Source organism: Balaenoptera ricei, chromosome 12, assembly GCF_028023285.1.
Source record: "Balaenoptera ricei isolate mBalRic1 chromosome 12, mBalRic1.hap2, whole genome shotgun sequence".
NCBI lineage: Eukaryota > Metazoa > Chordata > Mammalia > Artiodactyla > Balaenopteridae > Balaenoptera > Balaenoptera ricei.
The window spans coordinates 80,602,530-80,625,077 of record NC_082650.1 but is presented as its reverse complement, the minus strand read 5'-3'; the positions used below and the strand labels follow the sequence as shown (position 1 = coordinate 80,625,077).

Here is a 22,548-nt window from a genome sequence, read left to right as displayed (position 1 = left end):
ATAAGGGCATCAGCTAAGGAAAGCATCCTCAACAAGGTGAATTTTCAACTGAATTCTGAAAGATCTGTAGGGCTGGGGAAGAGACACAAATTATCAGAATACTGCTGACTCATCTTTCTCTATCCACAGGCTTGTGTCCAGTCCTAATTTCATTGTATCACAAATTTACATGAGTTTTAGAGAAACTGGAAAGATCCAAAAGATGTACAGATTTGCCCAGTAGATGGGGAGTATCAGTATTAGGAGCAAAGATTGAATGGATTTGCTTCATTTCGCATAGAACATACACGAGTGTCATGTTTAAATTCTTCTTTCAAACTATTTAAGGTTTTAAGAGGAAATTAAGTTATTGTTCTCAGTGAGGAAAAAAGATCAAAACTGGAAAAGGAATGATACTCAAAAAGTAGAATATATGACTTTCAAGATAATAACCCCTGAAATCAGGTCAGGAACTAACTTCCATTTCTAGACGTCTATTAAGAGTAACCCCTGGGGCTTCCCTGGTGGCGCAGTGGTTGAGAATCTGCCTGCCAATGCAGGGGACACGGGTTCAAACCCTGGTCTGGGAAGATCCCACATGCCACGGACCAACTGGGCCCGTGAGCCACAACTACTGAGCCTGCGCATCTGGAGTCGTGCTCCGCAACGAGAGGCCGCGACAGTGAGAGGCCCGCGCACCGCGATGAAGAGTGGCCCCAGCTCGCCACAAATAGAGAAAGCCCTCGCACAGAAACGAAGACCCAACACAGCCAAAAATAAATAAATAAATAAATACATTTATTAAAAAAAAAAAAAAAAGAGTAACCCCTGATGGGATGATGCGTGATTTTCATTTTCTCCTCTGTATCTTGCTGGATTGTCTAAGTCAATATTACCTTTTAAAATAATATCAAAAAGTAAAAACTGAAATGCTAACTAACATAGTTTGGCTCATCAGTTGCTGGAAAAATGAGGGTGGAGAAGACGTGCAAGTCCCTCCAGGTCTTTTATTCTATAAGGAAAAATTCTTCCACAAATTAGGTTCTGTGTCAATAATTTTTGTTAGAGTATTAATAATCTTAATACAAAATCTAGAAATGTTAATATATTCAATCAGTTCTTCAACATCTAAGTGATAATTATTAAGATCTTAACTGTTCAATCACTTGACGGTTACTTAACTTCTTTAGCAAGAGGTATGGATGGTAGAGAAGGTAGGAGCCACAGCTTCCCCCTTCAAAATAAAAATTTTCAAAAGAAAAAGTCTAAAAGAGAAAAGACCACATTGTACTAATCATTTCAGGGGGGAAAAAAAAGAAAAGGAGAATAATAACAATTGTCCCACATACTCACCTTCCAAGTTTTTAAATAATTTTTTTTATATAGAGAAATAAGTATGACAATGAACATATAGGAGTAGATTCTGAACAATGACCGTGTTCTTCATTATATAGTAAACTATAAAAATTGATCAACAAAGTTACAAAGGAACATAAATAAAATAACTCTTCCACAAATAGCAACAGACCACATAAAAACTAAATGAAGTTTAGTCATAGTGATATATAACATTTCTTGCTAAGACAATGACACATACAGGAATACATATCCATAACAGATCAGTTTTCAGCCTGGTTTCCTAGGATAAAAGTGACTATACAAATTACCGTTAAATCAATTTTAATGACCTAGTCAATTTAAACCAAATTAGGCCTAAAGCCACATAAGGCTCCCTTAGTTTCCTAGAGCTAACAGGGTTACTTACTAAATAAACCAAGTCATTCCTCTAATTCTATGCTTTGCAAGGTTGGCCTGAACTTCCTAACCTCAATTCAGAGTACTGAATTCAGAGGACTGAGCTGATGGAATTCTACTTTGATGCCATCCTATTCATGGTGCTAAGGGACACAGATATGGGAATTCAGAGATGGAAAGTTAATAAATATTGGGCAACAAAGAAGAAAATACACACAAGAAATTGGTGCCTCTCTACCTGGCTACAAATTTGAATCTCCTCATGAGCCTTTTTTTAAAGTACCAGATCAATTAAAGCAGGATCTTTAAAACTTGAGCCCATGCTTTAAAAAAAAAAAAAAATCACCAGATGATTCTAATACAGAGAAAGTATTAATAAGCATAGTGATAGATGATATCAAGAAAACAATATATTCAGATTGAATGCATCTGAAACAGAGAATTGTGTTCCAAACCAAGAGTCAACTCCAAAGGGAATAACATAAATGATATTTTTTGAACCTCCAGAATACAAAGATGACAATTTATAGTAGCCAGGGCACCAAGAAATTATCTGAGGGGCTGATTGCTGAAATATTGAAAGAAAATAAAGCAAAAATTTGCTCTGGTGCCCTTACTCTTCAAGGGCTGTGAGTACAAATAGCTAATAAAATCAAGCAGTGGAGCTATTAAGCTCCTGGTACTTCTGTGCTAGGGAGAATCAGCAGTTTAAAAAAAAAGTGTTTCCAGAATTAATACATCTGTTGTTCTTTGGGTGTTGTTACCAACCTCAAAGTAAAAAGCCTTGGAATCAACTGTATAAGCAATTTTTAAGGCATTCATCCAAATTTGGGTCATATGGAAACCCTAAATCTGTTTGCCAATAAGATTTATTTTTCAGCCTGAAAAATTAGGAAGAGAACTTGAGTGACCTTGAACTTTCACAAAAAGTTTTCTCAACTTTCTGATGACCCTCAGAATCACCAAACTTAGAGTGGATCAACAGTGCAAAATTAAAATTTAACCATTATGGGTGGAGATATAAAGTATATATTTCAGGTAAACAACAAGGTATAAAGAATAACAAACACTTGTATACCCATTACGTAGCTTAAGTAAAATACAATGAAGTCTTCAGCATTCTTCCTCTCCCATTACCTTTCCCACTCTTACCAACCCTTTCTACATGAATGGAACTGTCCTAAACTTGGTGCTTATCATTTCCAAGAATGTTTTTATAATTTAACCATGTATGTATAAATCTCTAAACAATATATAGCATGGTTTCTTTTATGTTAAAGTTTTATAAAAATAGTATCATAATATATGCATTCTCTCACATAAAGATAGCTTTTTTATTCAATATTGTATTATTATAAGGTTTATCCATGTTCGTACACATAGTAATTCATTTTAACTGCTGTATGGTAGTTAAATAGGACCACAGTTTGTCCACTGTAACACTACTAACATACTGAAACGTATACTCTCACACATGACTCTGGAAGAGCAGAAATTTCTCCAGATAGTGCTTCTCAAATTCCAATGTGCATATAAAGCACTTGAGGATCTTGTTAAAATGCAGGTTCTGATTCAGCAGGTCTGAGATTGGGTCTGATAGTCTCCATTGCTAACAAGTTCTCAGGATATGCTCCAGGCTACCCTGTTCAGTATGGTAGTCACTAGCCATATGTGGCTATTTAAACTTACTGAAATTCATATAAATAAAAGATGTGCTTCCTCACCCACTCTAACCATCTTTCAAGGGCTCAGTAGTTATTGAACAGCACAGAGAACATTCCCATCATCTCATACATTTGGACTATTGAACAGCACTGCTCTGGAGTCTTCTTACTCAAAGCGTTGTCCAAGGACCAGGAGGCCACTCTATAGAAATGCAGAATCTTAGGTTCCATCTGATGAATCCTAGCCTGCATTTTAGCAACATCCCCAGGTGATTTGTTTCTCTCTTAAAGTTTCAGAAGCGCTGCTTTAGGGTGTTTTATACCTAGAAGTGGAATTGCGGGGTTCAAGGGCATGCACGTCTACAACTTTGCTACCTATTGCCAAGTTTCTCTCCAACACAGTTTAACCAGTCTATAATCCTCAAAGTAATCTGGAAGAGACTTAATTGCTCCACTCCACATCCTTACCAACACTGGATATTGTCAGACACCATGATTTTTGTCAATATAACAGTATGAATGTATTTATTGTTTTAGTTTGCCATTCCTTGATTAATAGTGAGATGGAGCATGTTTTCATATGTTTATTAGCCATTCAGATTTTCTCTTCCATCATAGCCTATTCATATTCTTTGCCCACTTTTTTCATCAGGTTGTTTATCTTGTTCTTATTAATTTGTAAGAATTCTTTACTTAGGCTAATTACTACTCACTTGTTTATTGTATACATTACATATATCTTCTTCCAGTCTGTGGCTTCTCTTTTCACTTTGTGATGTACCTAAGTTTTTAATTTTTATTTTTATCAGTGTCATCAATCTTCTCTATTCAGGTTATAGTGGCAGGGAAATCTTCAAGTGCCACAGGACAACTAGGTTGAAGCATGGTTTTTCAATGCAAATTCTTTCCCCTCTCCATCTTAACTCAACTAGGAGTAAGGATTCTAACAATCCTGTCTTCCACCAATGAAATCTTGTCTCTACAAGCAGGCTTCGGGCTTCTCTGAGCAACTAGGTCGCCTGACAACTGAATAAAATGAGGGAACCACCTGACCCCTCTTCCATTCACAGCCATAAGTATTGGCCATACTTTGACACAGAGATTCTAGATCTACTAGAGCATTTTCTATAAGGAGAATGAGAGGGACTTCATTTATAGCTAACTTGAGCCACAAAGGCTTGTTTTATTTGGTCTTTTTTTCCCTTGATATATCAAAATGGGAAAATATGCTAAGGCAAAAGGAGTTTGCTGTCCTTTATCCATTAAATAATATAATCCATAAGAAAAAATCAACAAGTATAAATAGTAAACAAGCAGAAGTTACACAATTCAGACTATAATTTTTTTCAATTCTGAAATATTTATATGGAAAATTACTATTATAAAGGGAGAAATATGTCCACTATAAAGGGATTCCTCCTATTATTTATAATGACCTACTGATCATATTTAGAAAGGAAAAATACCAGATGCTTGGATCAATACTGGGACATCTTTCTATATTTCTAAATATCATTTGCTTATTCCATAAATCAGCTCCAATAGCAACAACAGTATTCATTTATTTCATCTTTCCATTCATTTACTAAAAGTATTTATTAACTATTTTATGTTGTCATAAGCTAGATTTATAGAGCTATGATGATGAATCAGAATGGAAGTATCTATATGTCCTCCAGAGTCTTTTCTTAATATTTATCAAGCACTCACTGGGTGGTAGTCATAATGCCAAACTTTTTACATTCATTATTTTATTTTACCTTCTCAAAAACTCAGCAATAATTCATCAAATGTTTATTGAGCACCCACTTTGTGCCAGGGACTGTTCAAAGCAAGGAGGAGTCAGTAGAGGAAAAGATTCCTGCTCTCGTGGAATTTTATAAACAGAAGATACACCTCAAATACTTTTTCAAAAAGATGATTTCATGTAGTATAAGTGCTCTAAAGAAAATATTACAGAGTAATGGGGTAAAGAGTGAAATCTAAGACTTGGAGAGACTAACTTAGCCAATCACACAGCTGGAGAGTGGCACTGTTTGGACTTCCATCCCATGCCAACTACTTCATCATCTATTTACATTTTAGTGTTTACTTGCCTTTACACCTCATTTAGCACTGGACAGGATATGGCAAAGAGAAGGTGGTCCAAAGATGTGGCTCAGACACCAGATCAGCAGACCAGCAGACCTAGATTCTATTAGCATCTCTGCCTCTACCTCCCATGTCTCCTCCCTACTATTCAAACAGATAGACTTGCCTAGCTCCGAGCCTCAAACCAGTTCTTCAAAATTCTGAGTGCTGATAAGGAGGCAAGATAAAAAGATGGCAAGAGCATGAACAGAAGTTATGAAGAACAATGTGACACCACAAAGCTATGCATAACTGCTAATAGGAAAAATTAATTAAGAAGAATCTTTAGAGTATAAATGTGAGGACTCCCTTAACTCAAATTTTCACTGGGATACTGAAAAAAGAAGCATGAATATTTTAAATGGATATTTATACTACAGACATTTAATATTTTTAGGTGATTTTCTTTTCCAAAAAAACTGCCATTAACTGGGTAGTTCATTGTGCACATCATGGCTTCACATAACAGAAGAAATACAGTAATTCATTTACACATAAATATGTAAAATAAATACTATAAAACAGAGAACACAAAAAGTAAAGCTTATAAGTATCAAAATGAAAGTCTTTTTTGGAACAATGAGCACCCTTTGCACCCAAATTCTTGTCTTGAAATTCCATTCTTCACTATAAAGAACCAGAACTCAGTGAAGGAAAGATTGACCAAAAGTATGGAGTAGGAAATGTATAAGATGAGTCTGGACATTTTGTCATAACAGATAGCAAGGAAATGATCAAAGACTCTGAAAAGGGGGACTACTTACCAAAAAGGCTTGAAAACCTAAAGGGAGGCACCCACCAGTCAAATATAGAATAATTTAAGCCTCAATAAAGATACTTACTGTAGTGGACTAAAAGACATCAAATATGTTTAAATCAGGACTTCATCATGATTTTAAAAACTACTTGGCCACTATTGGAGAAATGTGTGTGGATGAAACTATAACATATCTAGCTTTTGCCTCAAAATAATATGACAGAGGAAGTTGGTGAGGGTAGAAACAAAATAACATTGGCATGAGTTGGTAACTGTTGAAACTGGGTGATGGTACATGGATATACTCTATGATATTCTATCTACTTTTGTACATGTCTTAAATTTTCCAAAATAGAAAGTTAAAACAAAAGAATTCAGTCTTTTACCTGAAAAGTACTTTCTAAAATTTCTGAAGAAAAATCTACAGTAAAGAATGTTCGAAAGCAGAAAAAATAATAGCATGAATGATAAGAATCCTGGTTACGATGCTATTAGACATAAACCAGAGTTAAATATTTAAATAATCAGAGAGGCAATGGATTATTCAAAACATCAAGATAGCAGATGCAGATTAAGCTATGCAGAGACACTGAGCAGAATTCAAAATAATCAAAACTATATTTTAAAATACTCTTTCTGAAAATTCAGAATTTGTGAATCCCTTTGTTACCTAATGGTTTAATGGCAGACTCATCCAAAACTAACATTCTAGTGCAGTGAGTGCTAAACAAAATTACAAAGAAGATTTATTCTGTCTTCAGCTCTAGCCACCACTTCCACTGCTGTCTTCTATTTACCCTTTAAAGATATCCAGGATCTTCTTCCTCTTTCCCTTATAAAAACCTTCTTTGAGAGAAGGATATGATAAGCACATTCACACCAAACTGTAAATGACTCAGATGATTTACCACTGGACTCCTGAGTGCCTAACTCAGTCTTACACTTAGGTAGCTAAGCAAGCGTATCTCCAACATGCAGACATGAACAGGTGGTCAGTTACCAATAAAGCATAAGAACCACAACAGTGATTATCAGTAAAGACATAAGACAGAAGATTCACCTGAAAAAAAAAAAATCAGGGAAAAAATAGAAAAAAATGTATTTTACTATAAATTCGCCTTCCTTACACAATGTATATTTTAACAATTAAATGTTATTAAAACAATATAACATTGTGATAGAAGAAGCAGTTTTAATAAGAATACATTACAACTCACTTTTTGTATAGTAGATAACTTAATCTAAGAAAAGGACTTGATGCAGTAACTTTGATTTTGGAGAGTGACACTTCTTCAAGCCCCCAAGTGAAATCTAAATTAAAATACTTAATATTTTCCTAAGCTAAGCTTTCAGTAAATCAGTCAGTGAAAGGCGAATACAATTTACTGACAAATGTCCTATATCCTCTCTCACTATTTTCTTGATATTTTATTGACAAAAGGGAATCAAATGTGATAACAACCTGGTTGTACTGCCATATGGGATGACATTTAGTTGATACCAAAGCTATAACTGTAGAACTCAAGTATAAAAATAAAAGTTTAAAAGTAAACCTTTCATTTTCAAAAATTCACAAGTGCTCATCATCAGTGCTTTATTTAAAAGGTAAAAAATATGCCTTACAACTTCTCAGTATGCCTCTCAAAAACTCTCCATCTGGCTTCTCTTGCATTTTGCTTTTAAGCCATATGACTGAATGCATGTTTAATGCACAGAACATTGCCTAGCATATGGTAAGGGCTATTGATAGCGGTTATTTTATTATTAATATATAGGTCTAATTATTAACACCATTAATATTAGCTATTATAATAATATTAGATATTAGTATCATTATAATTATTCCTACCACTTATATTAATGTTGACTATTCTAATTATTTATATTGATAATTTCATCATTATTATTACCATCCATGCTACCATGTCCACTTTTACTGAAAACCCAGAAGTACTTAAGCTTCAGGGACTGTAAAGCCAAAAGTATAGTAACTAGTCTTTTCAACAAATGGTACTAGAACAACTGAACATCTGCATACAAAAAAATTAATCTAGACACAGACCTCACACCCTTCACAAAAACAGACACATATGCAAAATGCAAAGCTATGAAACTCTTAAGAGATGACACAAGAGAAAACCTAGATGACCTTGGGTATGGAGATGACTTTTTAGATACAACACCAAAGGCATGATCCATGAAAAACACAATTGATAAGCTGGACTTCATTAGAGTTAAGAACTTCTGCTCTGCTAAAGATGATGCCAAGGCAGCAAGACATGAGCCACAGGCCGAGAGAATATATTTGCAAAAGATGCATCTGATAAGGACTCTTACCCAAAATATACAAAGAACTCTTAAAACTCAACAATAAGAAAATAAACAGCTCAATTTAAAAAATGGCCCCAAGACCTTAACAGAGAACTCACCAGAAAAGTTACACAGATGGCAAATAAGCATATGAAAAGATGCTCAACATCATAAGTCATCAGGGGAATGCAAATTAAAATGACAATTAAATGTCACTACACACCTACTAGAATGGCCAAAATCCAAAACTCTGACAACACCAAATGCTGACAAGAATGTGGAGCAAAGGGAATTCTCACTCCTTACTGACAGAAATGCAAAATTATACAGCCACTTTGGAAGCCAGTATGATGGTTTCTTACAAAACTATGCATACTCTTACCATACAATCCAGTAACGCACTTCTTGGTATTTACCCAAGGAGTTGAATACTTAAATCCACATTAAAACCTGCACACAGATGTAATAAACTGGTATATCCAGACAATGGAATATTATTCAGCACTAATTTAAAATGAGCTATTGAGCCAAAAGAAAAAAGAAAGAAAGAAATCTAAATGGGTATTACTATGTGAAAGAAGCCAATCTGAATAAGCTACATACTGTATGATCTCAACTATACGACATTCTGGAAGAGGCAAAAGTATGGTGTCTCCATAATTTTTACTGCGGTTAAAAGATCAGTGGTTGGGGGGAGGGAGGGATGAATAGGCAGAACACAGAGGATTTTACCAGTTGCTTTATTTTTTAAATGAAATATATGTATACATATGTGTATATATCTCAGAAAATATTATTAACCACTGGTACTGGAGTTCCACTTAAGAAACTGTCATCATTTAGGCAAATGCCTTGATAAACTTCCATGAGTGTGGAAGGTGAGGTCTTTAGAGTGAGGTATAGAAGGAGACTGCAATACAAGGAGAGAATATTATCTCAAACTACTTTGATACATTTTTCACTTTTTTATCCTGATGAAAATATCTGTATAGCTACCAAGAAAGCCAAGGTAAAAATTGTGTACATTCAAATGTTATAACAGATGGTCTGAGTCTCGTAGCATCAGGGTCCCGTCTATAGTGGGCCCTCAATAAATGTGGAATTCATGAATAACTTGATTACTGAAAGAACACATAATGCAATTTTCCTGTTTTTTGGTTTTTGCTACTCTGGAAATAAAACTTATATATGTATCGCTTTACACTTTCTGTGTCATACTTTTCTGAAGACCCAGAAGATCATGCTCTTTTACCAAGCATTTGATGGAGTGGGAAACCTGTCAATCTAAATTGGAGAGAATATTTGGAGTATTGGGACTTTTATGGTTTGAAACCTTTTGAAGTGTTAATGGGCTTTTGCTTCAGGAAAGAAAGTATGCACTTGTCAACATGGCTCAGATCAAGCATTTCAAGAGTAATGTTCATAGAATGCTTGGTGAGAAGAAAAAAGGAAACACCAGAACAGAATAGTTCTTACAAAAACTACCTCCCTACAATAAGAAATAAACACAATAAATTAGGCTCTAAAGTAAGTTAGAGGCATGCATAAGATGCATGAAAAGCAACTCTAGTCCTCAACACTGTCTCTTTGCTTCTTAAATAAGTCTGATGATTGAAAGCACTGGCACCTTTGATTTTTAAATATTGTGTTCAGAGAGAAGATCATGCTACAGAAGTATCAAAATATGAAGGCATAGGATAAAAGGTAGATGAGGAATCTGAAATGTAAGTAGGATAGGTGACTTGGCCAATTTCATAGAGCTCCTCAGGAGCAGAGCTAGAAGAAAGAATGCAACAGAACCAAGAATCCCACTGTTTCTTTCCCAAACTCCAAAGAATCCTAATATAACACAAGCTGACAGGTCAACTTTTAGACTTAACCTCAGGAATTATGTGATTTCAGAGATAAGAATGTTACTTTGTTCAAAAAACAAGTCTCCTGCACAATATTGCCTAAAATTTCAATAGGAAACAGAGCCTTTAATTAACAGAGAAGATTAAAAGGCCAGAGTGAACACATTAGTGTGAGTGTTCTCACATGCAAATGAAAAATGAAACCTCTTGATAGAGATAAATGACTAAAAATCAGGAAAAACCTGTGTACTTAAAGGGTAAGAGTGTATTTTCTGAAGGAGGAAAAGTTGTTAAAAAGTGACAATGCAGAGACTTCTCAATTCTGCCCTGAACTAACTAAAATCTATATCGAATACTGATTAGAAGCTAAAACCTGAGAGTGAGAATTTCCCTCACATAATACCTAGATATACGACCAAAGCAAGTCACTCAAACTTTCTGAGCCTTAGTCTTCTCATTTTTAAAATGAGAACATTAATATCTATCTTAAATGATTGTGTGAGAATGAAAAGTTAATATACTGAAAGAATCTGGCACAATGCCTGGCATATAATAAACAGTTAATACATGTTTGTTATTAATATCCGTTCACATACCTCTTGAGCACATTGACTTGTTAGGAGTAAATATGTTTAAGTCTCATCCATCAGTGTTCAGCAAAGAATGTAAGTTTCAGCAGTGTTATTTTAGACCTTTCAAATTAGGTCAAAACCTCTTTTGATTTCTATAAAAATATAGCCCCCAAAAGTAAAACTGCATTATACTTCTTGAAAATCTGTTTCAGGTAACTATGTGATAGAATAGGTATGTTAATTAACTGGATTGTGGTCATCACTTCACTATACTACATTGTATACCTTTAAAAAACTCGTACAACCTAAATAAATACAATTTTGATTTGTCAAGCATACTTCAGTAAAGTTAAAAAAATACTCTTAAATAAAAAATTTCAATCACTAAAAAAAATCTGTTTCATATTATTAAATCCAATTTTTCTTATCTTTGTACTTCACCCAAATACGTTTCTGTTTAACTTTTATAATTACAAAATAAAAAGCAGTCAGCACACAAATGAATGCTGTAACTATATACCTTGGTTTGAGAGCAAATTCAGTATAAGTCCCTATCAATAACTTTTATACAGTTGTGTCTGTCAGTCATATATATCCATATCTGATATGATATTGGTTTATAAAAAGATTCTTCAATGGGAAAATCCCTATGAAGAGAAGACAATTTAAATTTTTAAACACTTTTTAGCGTAACAATTATAGGAATATTTCTATGTATCTGGACCAGCAACATCACGTCCTAGGGAACCCGTTAGAAATGCAAATTTTCAGACCCTACCCAGAACTAATGAATCAGAAATTCAGAGGACAAAGACCAAAAATTACATTTTAACAAGCCCTCCAGGTGATTCTGATGCATGCTGAAGTTTGAAAATCACTGGTCTAAACTCTGGTCACTATGACTGCATGCTATAGATACCCCGAGCTGAAGCTTCCCAACAGCGGAGGCGCCGTGCCTACAGATGACAGAGAACTGAGGATTCTTGGCCCGTGCCTTGTGGTTACAGGGAGAGGCTCCCTACTGCACCACCCATTACCAAAAGCCCATAAATTGCAGAAGCGAAGGATACAGCAAAACTTCAAGTCTTAAAACATCAGATCATAATCAGACAGCTGAAGGTCTTGAATTTTAGTCCCTATAGGGAATCCCTAACCAGGATCAATCCAGCTACAATTAGTGTAAGGAACTCCTCTGCCCCATGCCCCGCCGTGAAACTGAATAATGTTGACCAGAGAGAGCAGCAACACAGGGGCCTTCAGGGGAGACTTGACTCGGAAGATCCTTTCAATATTTCAACTCCCTTTTAAGAGAAAACTCCAAATACCTTAAAGGCTTACTCCGTTTTGATGAACTTAGATTCTGGGCTTTCTAAACTATTGGATTGGAAACTCTAGGCCTCAAAGTTATTTCAAAGGATCATCAGCTGGTAAGCACACTAGGCACTGTATGTAGACAATAAATACCCGAGCGGTCAACATTCATGCATCACTCAGCCTGTGCCAGAAACTTACATGTATTCACTCACTCAGTAGCCCAATGTGGTAGGTACGGTTAAACAGAGACTTAGAAAAGTAGTTTACCCAAGGTCATGCCTAGCAGGTGATGCTATTGAGAGCAGTCTGATCAGAGAATAAACACTCTTACCACTACCATCTGGGGTCAGAAAGGTACAGGCATATCTGGGAAACTGAGTCACTACACAAGACAGAAGTTTTTACATGAGGGACTGAGGCACAACAGAAGACAGGACTTATTCTAAGAAGTAGAAGAACCAGGCACAATAAGTTCGATCAAGTAACAAAGTCCTATTTGCCAAATTTTTACACATTCTGAGTAGCAATCATTCAATCTGCCCCAGCCTAGCTGTTTGCACTCGTGTCTGTGGCCTAATGTGAAAGAGGGCTTTAGCAAAAACTGAACAGTCATTTCACTAAAATCCAGTAAAATTTAGTACTGTTTAAGGATACCTCTAATGGAGAGTAACACTAAAAGCAAATGGATGAGGGCACTTTTCTTGGCTTCCCTTCCCCCTCCCATCCCCTAACCCCCATCTACATATAAGGGCAGTATATTAAGTAGAGCCAGGCTGCTTGGGAACTAGAAACTGGAAAATCAAGAGCATAGATCCTTCCTGCTGTCTCTCAGGAGCTGCCAGCCACTAATCTCTCTTTTTTTTTTTTCCTGCTATGGCTAAGTACACTGATTTTGATATCTAATAAATCTGAGTTTGAACCTCAATTCTAAACCCAGTTCTAACCCTTACTATCTATAAGACCACAGACAAACCTTTAACCTCTTGAAGCTTCCACTCTTTTATTTCTAAAATGGAATAATAATTAGTACCTACCTCAAAAGCAGTGATATATTACCCCATAGGCAGAATAAGGATGTACTCATTGTACAAGTAAAGCAGTGTTGTCAAGATGAAATGATAAAACATTTTTAATGGATATGAAAAAGCATCAAAATAGTCATCAAAGTAGTGATATTAACAACTAATAGTTATTTCAAATTCCATTTGGTGAGTGCTTGCATTAGGCGAGTGGTGACAAAGCACCATAATCTTTTCAGTGCTTATTGCAATTGTAAGTTTCAACATGGCTCTGCTCATAGCATGGATATGAGGATCAAAAGAGATAGAATGTGCTTGAAGCAACGTTTGGCCCAAAGTGAGCTCTCAGTAAATGTTAACTGTTATAATAATTTGCATTAGCTTCCACTAATACCTTCTGCTGCCTCATAACTTTAGCTTGTGGAGCCAACTCTAACCCTTGCTCTACAAGACCTTCAACTCAAGTACACCGTAACTGAACACAACATTCTATGTCTCTTTGTTCAAATTCTCAAGAAAAAAAAAAAAAGTGGATTGGACCCAAGCAATTGTAGGCTGAAGTGGAGGTTGGTGGAACAGAGTTGCGTTATATAACCTCCTAGCCTCCCCCTTTTTTTTCTTTCAACAAGGGCTATAATTACAGTCTGAGAAGTCAGCTTTTGCTAGTTTCTGCTATGGTTAAAAAGCAGCCCTCAAATCTTGTTGTTTACAAGAATGAAGGTTTATCTCTGGCCCACATCACATCATAAACTGACTGCAGATTGGCTGTGATTCTGTCCCACACATCTTCTTTCCAGGATCCAAGCTGAAGGAACAACCCCTATCCATGATGCACTCTTCTTGTGACAGAGGGAAAAGAACAACAGTGGAATGACTGATGGCAAGTAATGTTTCTGCTTAGCCAATATATATCTATCATTCATGCTCACAAAGAAAAGCACATGGCCAAGCCTGGGGCTGGGAAGTATAATTCTCCTGCAGGAAAGGCCGTAAATAGTTGGGAAAAATAATACAACCTAGGACAGGGAATAAGGGGGAGCAAGTCTTTTAAAACATACCTATTAAAATCATGTGAAAAACAGTAATATTTAAGTACAAAACTTACTAAGTAATGTACATTTTTGGGAACTACTGCTTAAAATGTTACTTCAAGTTCTCTCAAGCCACTGGACAATCTGAAGAAGTTTCTAGCCAGCATGATGGCACAGAAACTCATGTTTTTCATACATGAACCAGTCGATACCAAAGTGTTTTGGAGACAACAAAACTTAAACATATGCATTATCCTAAATTTTAATATAGTATCTATGCCTTTCCATACTCGGTGCACAAATGGCTCCTTAAGAGAGCCATTTTTAATTTTTTAGTAAACAGAAGAATTTAGTAAACCACATTTCCTGCAGCATGAGCTTTATGCACTTGAACCTAATCAGTTTTGTTTTTTTTTTTTTTTTTGCTTCATTAAAATTTGAATTTAGGGGATTATTATGGTTAAATTAGCTTTAAATAGCATGGGGAGCATCAATACTTAAATGTCATAAAAATTTAGCATTCATATGTCATATAATTCTAGAACAGTCCAAGGAGTCTGTAGATGATACTATATAATGAAACTATTATTTTCCAAATTAGCCACAATAGGCCAAAAATGCATAATTTAGGTATCCACAATTAGAAGCAAAAGGCATGACTGCATATTTCATGCTTTATGAATAAATGTTCTGACTGTAAACTTTGAAGAGTTGTGGCAAACAACCACGGAAGTCAAGGAACCATTCCATTGCTGTCTTCTCTCTAGAAATCAAAGTTTTTCACTGCTCTCCCTACTTTGTCTGTCAGGAGACTTGTACAGTCTGCTGTTCCTTGTGTCAAGGGGCCATTAGAGCTCAAACTTCCAAGAGACCCACAGCAAATCCAGGGTACTAGTCACCCAAAGTAGTGATTGAAGTTTTACAGAGGTGAATCAGTATTTTCATCCTACTTAAGAAAAGTACTTATTTTGATAATGAAAGTAAAAGAAACTATCAATATCTTTCTGAGAAATCATATTGCTTCATTTTCTACGTATCTTTATTCTTCTTAAGTTAAAGCCAGTGAAGTAAGATACAAAAAGATGAATTAAAGAACTGAATTTTTCATTGGTTCAAACAATTTATGCTGAAATTTTCTTATAAGGGTTAATTTTTTTTAAAACTATTATGAATCTTCCTTAAAGGCAAGGCAATTTTATCCATCAGGCACTATAACGACAGTGCTTAAGGCCTAAGTTCACTTAACAAAAAACTTGTTTAAAACTGTCTTACCCAAAACTTTCTTTTCCTGGCCCCTTCAAAAGTAGAGAGAGAAAGAAAGAGAGAGAGAGAGAGAGAGAGAATCAATTTTGAAAGTAAACAATCCAATGATATAAAGCAAGACTGTAATAATTGTAATCAGCAATTTTTTTTAAGGTCAGAATCATCTGACCTTAAAAAATTAATAAATGTAACTTCTTGATAAATCTTCCAAGAATAAAACATTGCAAAATGTATTCTAAGTCACCTAATGAGTCAACTACTAAATTGATAGCTACATGCAAGTTAAAGGCCAGAGAACATCTCCCCAAACCTATGGCTTTGCTTTTGGATAGTTCATCTAAAGCCCATCTGTCTCCTACCAGAAGTAAAACAGCTGAGCCAGTCCTCTATTCCTAGTTTATGACTGTGAAGCCATGCCTTTGCATTAAGAGCAAGCCTAGTCTTCAGTTCTCTGTAGTGTGGTGGGTAAGGAGTAGCATGGAAATGACAGTGGAGAAGTATGATTGCTAGATCAAATGGTAGTTCTATTTTTAATTTTTTGAGAAACTTGCATAATGGCTGTACCAATTTACATTGCCACCGACAGTGCACTCTAATTTGAATATACACTGTGTTTATAAGATAAACAAGTACTGGGGATATATTATACAACATAATGACTATAGTTTTTTAAAAAATATAGTTATGTTAAACATGACCTCTGGGACTTCCCTGGGGTCCAGTGGTAAAGAATCCGCCTTACAATGCAAGGGACTCGGGTTTGATCCGTGGTCAGGGAACTAATATCCCACATGCCACGGGGCAGCTAAGCCCACACACCACAACTACAGAGCGCATGCACCCTGGACTCTACATGCCACAACTAGAGAGAAAACCCACATGCCACAACTAGAAAGAAGCCCGTGCACCACAACGGAAGATCCCACGTGCCGTGACTGAGACTTAACACAGCCAAAAATAAATTAATTAAATAAATAAAGAATAAAATAAATCTTTTTAAAAAATGACCTCTTTCCATTATCATTTAACAATCTGTATTTAGCTTTATTAATTTTTCCTTATACCATCTGATTTGTATATGTTACTTTCCCCCTAACTCCCTCAATTTGCCTCATATATCTAATCTCCTTTCTGTGATGGAAGACGAAAACAAGGTAACATTTTTTTCTTAAAACCCTATCTTTTCTAACCATCAAATGTTATCTCTGGTTTCTCTAGCACAGTGTGTTAAGTTCTTTTTTGGTGCTTTGAATATCAAAGGCATTATTTCCTTTTCATGAAATGACATCTTAAGTAAACCATTTTCTTTCAAACTTGCAACATATTATTTCCTTCCTAGGAGTGACTGCCTGTCATCTTTAAAGTAACTATTCTATTCAAACACTGTTTACTTTGGTAAATCCAATGTCTTTGAACTAAACTCTTTTTTTATACACTGGAAAGTGACTAATTCCTATGCTTTCATTAAACAAGGACAGACGTGCATTTCAATATACAGGAATGGATTTCTGAAGTCTATGTTTTATACAAAAAAGTTAAATTTCCTTTGAAAATTGAGGCCAGGAGTAATTAGTTTTTCCTTAAGAAAAATAAACATTTTATCGCTAACTTAGACATTGGGGGTTACCATATACCAGGATCTTGCATGGCTTCCCTTAGCACACAAGCTCAAAATGTTAGTTTTCCTGTAAAAGTTATAAATATTTTTATTATAAATTTATGAATGTTGAATACATAGTTGTATGAACATTGATCATCCCATTGAAAACTCTCAGTAAGAGCCTTCTATGTACAAAGTACCACAGAAGATAGAGCTACAAAGAAGGTTCCTGACTTGTATCTCCAGATAAATGACACCTATAAGTAAAATGTCCATCTCCTGAACCTGATGATCTGAATGTTTGCCCTCCTATGTCTAGTCTCCCAGAACAATAAGAATAATGCTATCCTCTACCTACAAAGAAAATGTAGCACATGACTTTGAAGATTTTTTTCCAGAAGTGGTGATAGGTCTTTTCATTTGCCCATTCCTGAGCTGTCTAATATGGCAGCCATTATGCAAATGTGGCTATTGAACACTTGGAATCAGGCTAGTCTAAATCAAAACAGGCTGTTGGTGGAAAATACACACTGTTCTCAAAGAATCAGCATAAAAAGAAGAATGCAAAGAATACTGATTACATGTTGAAATTTTAATGTTTTGGATATACTAGGTTAGATAATGAATTATTAAAATTAATTTCACCTGGGTTTTATTAAACTTTTCTAATGTAACTATCAATACTAGAAAATTTTAAATTATGTTTGTGGCTTGCATTGCATTTCTACTGAACAGCACTAGTCTAGTCTCTCTCCCCTGGATCCTAAATGGTACACAATCACAGTATAAAACATGTGACTTAAGCTAGGGGTATCACATGGTACAATGACAGAGAATAAAATGAACAGGCCAACAAAAGGATTAAATATGTGATGTCAAAATCTATAACTGGATGTTGATTAGATGTATCGTGGTGATTGTTTCAATAAATGCAAATATCGAATCATTACATTGTATATCTGAAACTAATATAATGTTATATGTCAACTATAACTGAATTTAAAAATCTATAACTAAATGAATTAATCATTTATAATTCCAAGGAATCTGAGAAATACCAATGGGTCTAACTGTAAGAGTAGCAGCAAGAAGTCAGTCCTGCCAACTCACATCCTGTCGGTCTGATCATTTGGGGGAATCCTGGTACCTGCAATGCCTGAATACTCACATGCTTATACATGTAAAGGATGATGGTGACAATAACTGTCATTTACTGAACACTTAATTTATGTCAGATACTTTATAAAGATTCCTCGTGCAATCTTTATAATAAATCCTAAAGGTGTATTAGTTGGGGTAGGCTAACTGCGGAAACAAACATCCTCCAAGTTTCAGTGACTTACCAAAATAAATGTTATTTCTTACTTACATCTGATGGGGTGACAAAGGAGTGGCAGCAGGCTCTGTTCCAGGCTTCTTCTGCCTTAAAGTTCTTGTTTCTCATAGGTCTCTGGAGTCCTCGCCAGTAAGCCAGCAGATGGAGAAAATCAGAGAAGAGCGTACTTGGGGGATTTTCATAAGCCAAGCAGGAAGTGGTGCTTTTTCTTTCCAACCAGCAATCCATTGCCAGAATTCAGGCCTGGACACACCAGTCTGCAAGACAGAGCTGAAAATATTTATTGTGCCCAAGAATAAAAGGGAAACATTAGCAGTCTCTGCAGCAGGTACATATTATTATCTCTATTTTACAGATAAGGACACTGAGTCTCTGAAACATTCAAATAAATTCCCTAAGGTCACAGATCTAGAAAACAACATTCAACCACAGGTCTGTAGGACCCAAAAGCCCATGCTCTTTCTAAGTAACACTGCAGAACTCACAGGAACTGTCACCATCTCAGTATACTTACCTCAGTGGGAGGATTAAGCAAATGGTCAGGAGATGACAGGGGATTGAATTATCTGTACTCTCTTACCATTACAAGAGGGAAAGGTTGAGAAAATCTGTTTAGACAGTCAAAATTTCACTTTGCATCACTAAAGAATACGTCTATATGACTTAAGAATCTTCAACAAACAAAAAACATAGAACCAATGAGATGGATTATTTCATTGACAAAATACCATAGCCAAATACATAAATACCTGTGATATCCCGTAAATGATTATAGTCTGACGGGATGACTATGAAAAGACCAAAGAATATTTGTATTTTGAAGCCTAGAATAATCTCCTATTTATCAAGAATCCAAAACAACCCAGAACACCTGAATAGTCAGATTTATTTTGCAGTGCTATTGAATAACAATGCTTGCTGGTACTTGTGAACCTAAGCCACCCCAAGATTCTGCAGTTTCTTCTGAATTATCAAAAAGAGATTTTATTATATTGTTTAATCTTATCATTATTATAAAATAACTAATTTAAGTTTGACAATTCATGTAAGCTACTTATATTAAATCATCCACATTGTTCAAATATTCAGAAACATTCCATTCCTTCATATTTCTGAACAAAAAATGATTGCATTTAGGGGAAGGACAGAACATGAAGTGATTAAGATGAAAGTGGAGTGTTTTCTTCATAGGCAGATGCCTAGTGAGCTGGCTATGAAGGGTAGATAAAATTGTTATCTCCGTATAACAATTTTTATATATTTCCGTATATAGAAAGATACATACGGAAATCATTAAGCTAATTTGGCTATAAATGAGATAGAAATCAAGACACATCAAAAGATTAGATAGGCAAAAACTACTAGAACTACAAATAAGAAACCTGGAGGTTCAAAGACTTGAAACTTGAATTTGATATGAAAGATCACATTGGGCTCTAAATTACTGATGCAAGTGATCACATTTCTTTTAGTGGCCATTGAATTATGCAATTGGTTTGGGTGGGAAAGTCCAGAAGCAAACAGACAGGAAAGTTATCTAAAAGTATGGTAACTGTGATAGTGAAAAAGGGAAGAGCCAATGGTGCTAGTCATTTGCTATGTTTTTTTCTCTATTTCTGTATTCATTGCATCTTAGGAGCACTTCCATATCATCATGTTAGTCAGTATTCCTGACTCTACTAAATCTTACGAACACGTTTCTGAGAGAATATAATTTGTTTCCTTTTTCAGTTCTAGTGCCATTCTCAGAAGGTTACTTATCTAACCTTAACCCTCCTTGGGACAATGTTTTACTGTTCTCAAAAATAGGATACTTTCTAAGCTTCATGTGACTTTACCATGTTTCTACAAATCTGGAAAGGAAAAGATTACATGTCTTAATTCTATTCTTATGGGGACATGACTTGGGTTAGACCTTTTTCTGTACCTGGGTGAATGGCATTTTCAGATAGGCAGTTTTCTGCCACGCTCTGTTAGGTACCATGGAAGAGTTTTATTCCATCAGAGCTTCCCTACTACCTTACTCAGTGATAATCCTCAAAGCCAAGGCTGTCTCAGCTTGAAAAGTGAGGAAGGGCTACAGAAGACCGTTGGAAGTTGTGTGTTTACTTGAATTTTTACTACCATGTGTACTGCACACCTTCAAATGTCCCCATAATCGTCCTGTGAATCCAGTCATCTGATCTGTCAACTGGGATCTCATCCTCTCTTTGAGAAAGGCTCCTATGAGAAATTCCATTGCCCTTAGTCCCATGTACTTGCTTTGTCATGATCAACGGTGCCTCTTACTTCTGCTGAACTATTGATTTCACACACCTCACCTCTTATAGATGATTGCTTCTCTTTGTTCTATACAGAGCTTCTTTCCTTGATTTCCCCCAAACCACATAGACACTGCAATGCCATGAGTTGTTACATTGCCAAAAGGCCTTTAAAGTTCTCAGCTACTATGCCACCATAGTGGCATAGGAATTTTTCTATCTTCCTCCACAGATTCAGCCTGCTACCTATGTTTTATGGCCTTTTTTCTAACTCCATCCTCCCTTGTCTTTCTTCCTGGCATTCCTCCTCCACATCTATGTTCACTTCTTTATGCATAACTGTTTAGTTCTCTCTTTGTATTGCAGCCTCCTTCTACACCTCACTCTAAAGGCCTCACCTTCCACAGTCATGGAAGTTTATCAAAGCATTTTCCTAAATGAAGACAGTTCCCTAAGTGGAACTCTAGTACCAGTGGTTATTAATATTTTCTGAAATATATACATATATATATATACATATAATTCATTTAAATATAAAGCAACTAAGCCTCAGAGGACATAAATTTCCAGCTCATATCCTGACAATACATGTCACTTTACCCTAAATACCTTTGTCTTTTAAAATACTGTCAACACAATGCTGTTTTTCATTTTAATTAATAAACTGTACTTCTAGAGCAGTTTGAGGCCCAAAGCAAAATCAAGCAGAACATACAGGGTTCCCATAGAAAGTCTGTCCCCATACACACACACAACCTTCCCATTATCGACGTCCTGCACCACAGTAGTAGGTTCATTACAATTGATGAACCTACATTGACACAACACAATCACTCGAAGTTCATAGTTTACATTAGGGTTCACTTTTGGTTTTATACGTTCTATGGGTTTTGACAAATGAATAATGACATGTATCTACCATTGTCTTATCATACAGGATAGTTTGCCCTAAAAATCCTCTGAGCTCTGCCTATTCATCCCTCCCTCCCTCCTAACCCCTGGCAACCACTGATCTTTTTACTGTCTCCATAGTTTTGCCTTTTCCAGAATGTCATATAGTTGAGATCAAACAGCATGTAGCTTTTCAGATTGGTTTATTTCACTTAGTAACATGGTTTCTCCATATCTTTTCATGGTTTGGTAGCTCATTTCATTTTAGCACTGAATAGTGCTCCATTATCTGGATGTACCACAGTTTATTTTTCCATTCACGTACTGAAGGACATCTTGGTTGCTTCTAAATTTTGGCAATTATGTATAAAGCTGCTATAAACATCCATGTGCAGGTTTTTGTGTGGACCTAAGTTTTTAACTCCTTTGGGTAAATACCAAGGGGCACAATTGCTGGATCATATGATAAAAAATGTCTAGTTTCAGAAGTAACTGCCGAACTATCTTCCAAAGTGGCTATACCATTTTGCATTGCCATCAACAATGAATGAGAGTTCCTGTTGTTTCACATGATCGTCAACACTTGGTGCTGTTACCAGAGTTTTGAATTTTGGCCATTCTAATTGGTATGTAGTGGTATCTCATTGTTGTTTAATTTGCAACTCCCTAAGGGCATATGTTTGTGTCATCTTCAAGTTCTTTTATTTATGTCTTAAAATTTTCTAAGTACAGGTCTTTCACCTCCTTGGTTAAATTTATTCCTAGGGGTTTTATTCTTTTTTGATGCAATTGTAAGTGAGACTGTTTTCTTAA

The 22,548-nt window shown here is 35.6% G+C and overlaps 1 long non-coding RNA gene across 1 annotated transcript in view; it reads right to left on the bottom strand.

Moving 5' to 3' along the window:
* LOC132376439 (uncharacterized) overlaps positions 1–18,822 on the bottom strand; it is a 413,195-nt gene extending 394,373 nt beyond the window's left edge. The window contains exon 1 of the long non-coding RNA XR_009506298.1: positions 18,617–18,822. This is a non-coding gene — a long non-coding RNA (uncharacterized LOC132376439). The remainder of the gene's footprint in view (positions 1–18,616) is intronic.
* Between the last annotated feature and the right edge of the window lie 3,726 nt (positions 18,823–22,548).